We start from the raw sequence: 3,694 nt of genomic DNA on the forward strand, positions 1-3,694 counted from the left end.
GATTGATTTGCTATTTTTTTTGGAGACAGTAAGTTGTTTGAGGCAATGGTTTTTCCTTCCCCCCACTTCTGTTTCGTTTTTTTAGTTCATTTGTTCATCCTTTGAGGTAGGATCTCATTTGGTCCAGTGCCTGGCTTCACAACTTGCTATGTAACCAAAGATGACTTTCAATATGTGATCCCACTGCCTCCTCCCAAGTGCTGGAATTTTAGGTGAGCACCAGAATTAACCCACCAGAATTGTTTCTTAGAAAGTTTATCAAGGTATTTGATGCCCTCTACAGTCACAAATTTGTTAAAGAATCAAGCAACAGTTGGGTGAGTGGGTGAAAAAAAGGGTGGAAAAAGGCTGCAATTCTATTGTCTTGAGGGAATTAGGACTTAAGGGCATGCACCTGTGAACACACACACACACACACACACACACACACACACACACAGAGAGAGAGAGAGAGAGAGAGAGAGAGAGAGAGAGAGAGAGAGAGAGAGAGAGGAGAAGAGAGGACTGTCAAAATAATAGCAAACAATGTTCTGATGGATGAGAGTTTGTAAAGGAAAAGAAGAAAAGTTTTACAAGCTGGGAGGTTTAGAAAGGACAGGTTCGTGGGAAGAGATGCCGAAGGCCAGCATGTACAGCAGTGAGGAATGAGTTTGTAGTATAAAGAAGGGAGTCTCCAGTGGTACATCTGGAGGGATTGAGGTTACTGGATACACTGAATTAAAAAGTATTAATGAGCACTCATTACAATGGCAAGATGAAAAGATCAGAAGAATACCAAGTGTTGGTGAGGATACAGCACTCAGAGCTCTCATACACTGCCAGTGTGAGTGGAAGCTGTTAGTCCTCAATCACACCTGCAGGACACACCCAGCAGAAACACACATTGTATTTATTGAAAGATCATACTCTCACACAGTGAGACATCCAAAGCACCACTATAAGAAAATACCACCAGGTTGGAAGTTGCCCAAATCCACAGAAAATAAGTAGATCACAGTATATACAGGTAGTAAAACCTTGAACAAGAATACATGAACTACACATATAGGCATCATGACTCAACAGGTCCAATATCCGATAAAAGAAGATAAACACAAAAAGGTACATTCTGTACATTTCTATTTTAGAACACTTCTAAATATCAACATCAAGTGGTGGTTTCAGAAGTCAGGTTGGGGTGGGGTACTCCAGGGTGTAAGAAGGAGCAATGGAGTCAGGAAGCTTGGTAATGTTCTGTTCTTAGTCTGTGTGCCAGTACATAGTTGTGTTCAATTTGGATGTGTTCATTTAACTTTTCACTAATGTCTTATTTGCTGTTGCTTATTGTTTTTTTAAAAGGATATTTAAGAAAGCAATCATAGTTCAGTAAGTAATGTAGTAAAATAATATCCTAATAATTTGACTTTTTTGGGACTTTTTAGGGATTGTTTTTTTTGCTAGAGTTTAATGATTTCTGCAGAAAGGAATAGCATTAGTGGGATGGGGGAGGATATGTGAGATTTCTGTCTAATCCAGAGGATGTATTAAAAGGAGCCATTTAGGCACAGGTGGGTGGGGAAAGAGGAGGGTCTTATTTTACAATTTTCACTTTGGGCTTTTTTTTTTACACTTTAAGTTGGAGTTCTTTTAATATTTAAATGCAAAAAGTGAGCACTGACTTCTTTTTTACACAGCATGCAGGTTCAAATGTGCAGAGGGATGAGCGCCTGCTCTGGCCACAGTCCCCATCTGGCTAAAGCTGCAGCCAGCCTCCCTTCTCTCCACCATACAGGGATTCCTGCTGACCGTTTTGTAATGGCAGCTATAATGGATTTTGTCAGTTTCACATTGCTTACATGGCCCAGACATTCCCATTCTTCTAAAGAAAAAGTCTTTAATGGTCAGGGGTGCTTACTTCTTCCCCATAAGGGACACGTGAGAACTTCGATAGGAGAAGTTTACTAAAAGGGATAACGCGGAATAACCTTCCACATGGCTGTACTCTAACATCAACTGAGACCAGGAAATAAGTGAGAGCATTATGAAGGGCACAGGTGTAACCGGAGTCTCTCCATGAGAAACGGAGAGAGTTCCCACCAGATTTAAATAGATTGATGCGCCAAAGTTTTTTAAAAAAAAGGTCCAAACAATCAGTAGTTCAAACACAACTCAATTTCAAAGTCCTCTCACCAGCACAAATTCTGAAGTACAATCTAGATCTTTCCAGGAAGTGGAGGTAGAGCCCCTGGCACACCTCCTGACAGTCCTGTGTTAGGCCCCAAAAGTATCTGCCGCTGCTGCAGCTGCTGCAGCTGCTTCTGTCGCTCCATTTGCAACTTTTTCTGTCTCAAAGACAACAGGAAGAACCAGGATCATAAAGGAGGTGGTCCCAATCCACAAAGCTGCCCTGGAAAATCTGTACATCTTCTGAGCCACGAAGAGCGAGAGATCAAAGGTGGCTCCGGCGGCGGACCGGACCCTTTCCGGAAACATTTCCGTCAGATCCCAGAGTCTCTCCGACAGGGTCTCATCTAGCTCGTCGTCGTCTTCTTCCAACTGCTCCTCGGCCTTCTCCGTGTCGGCTTTCGGGAGCAAGGGAGCAATTCGTCTGGGGACAGAGGCTCCCCGGCTCCAGCTGCAGCGACGGCGGCGGCCATGGCTGTAGGACCGGGCTTTTGTTTTAAGGCAAGGGATAATTTCAAGGTGTCAGGAGGGAGGAGTTTGTGAGGAGAGAAGAGAAATAAAGAAATAAAGTCCAAGAGAAGGTATGAGGAGGATTAGGGACAGAGGCTGGACATGTGGACTTTATGAGGAGATCAAGTCCACCTCCCTAGAAGTACAGGAGTAGGGAGGACATCGAGACTCTTGAGGGTGTCTCAGTCTGTCTAGGAGGTTAAAGCACAGGAGGTAGGCGTAAAGAAAAGAGTATGAAAAGCAATACGGTCCCTATGGAACATGCTTTGGGGCTTAGAGAAGAATATTTTTTGCCTGATACAATGGAGAATGCCATCAGTGTGTTGCTGTGGTTTTGTAGGCAGGGCACTGGTGTTTGCGGTGAAGTTAACAGCAGGTGATCTGAAGGGTTGCCTAGATAAGGGTGAGGTTAGGTAAATCTTTAAGAAGGGTGTGGTTCCAAGGTATGGTGAAGGATATTTGCATACTAACTTACAGCATACTGAGTAGTTCGGCAAGAATTAATTGAAGTATCAATGTAAACCTGGAGACTGGAATGGGAGGGTCCAAAGGAGCAAGGGTTCACAACCAGTGGGAATCATATGTGGTGTGTGCAGAGTGCTGGGGAGATGAGAGACCAGGTTCCTGTTGCTCCTGGTGTCCATCTCAGGTCCCTCCTAAATTTCAGCTAATTCTTCCCATCCCAGAGGGAACTTTGTGGTTACCCATCACCCTCTATCTAAAACTCCTCAAGAAAGAAAAACTTGGGGGGTTGATGGAATTTCAATAAAGAGTTGGGCACCTCGTGCTTTGTAGCAGTGGTCCTTATGGTTGGGTACAGATGGAGTCACACTCAAGATGCCCTCATTGCCCTAGGGGGCTTATAAAATGCTAGTAATTCCAGTGAACAGAAAGCTTCAGATAGAGGTCCCTCACACACACACACACACACACACACACACACACACACACACACACATTTTCTCTGTATTTATTTCTGTGCTGATAAGGATTGAGCCCTGGGTCCCCAGCCCTAGAATGA

At 43.9% G+C, this 3,694-nt stretch overlaps 1 pseudogene; it reads right to left on the reverse strand.

Annotated features, from left to right (window-relative positions):
• Positions 1-2,192: 2,192 nt before the first annotated feature.
• Positions 2,193-2,639, reverse strand: LOC125392180 (mitochondrial import receptor subunit TOM22 homolog pseudogene; annotated as a pseudogene).
• Positions 2,640-3,694: the final 1,055 nt, after the last annotated feature.

This window comes from Myodes glareolus, chromosome 12 (genome assembly GCF_982192425.1).
Source record: "Myodes glareolus chromosome 12, mMyoGla1.1, whole genome shotgun sequence".
Lineage (NCBI taxonomy): Eukaryota > Metazoa > Chordata > Mammalia > Rodentia > Cricetidae > Myodes > Myodes glareolus.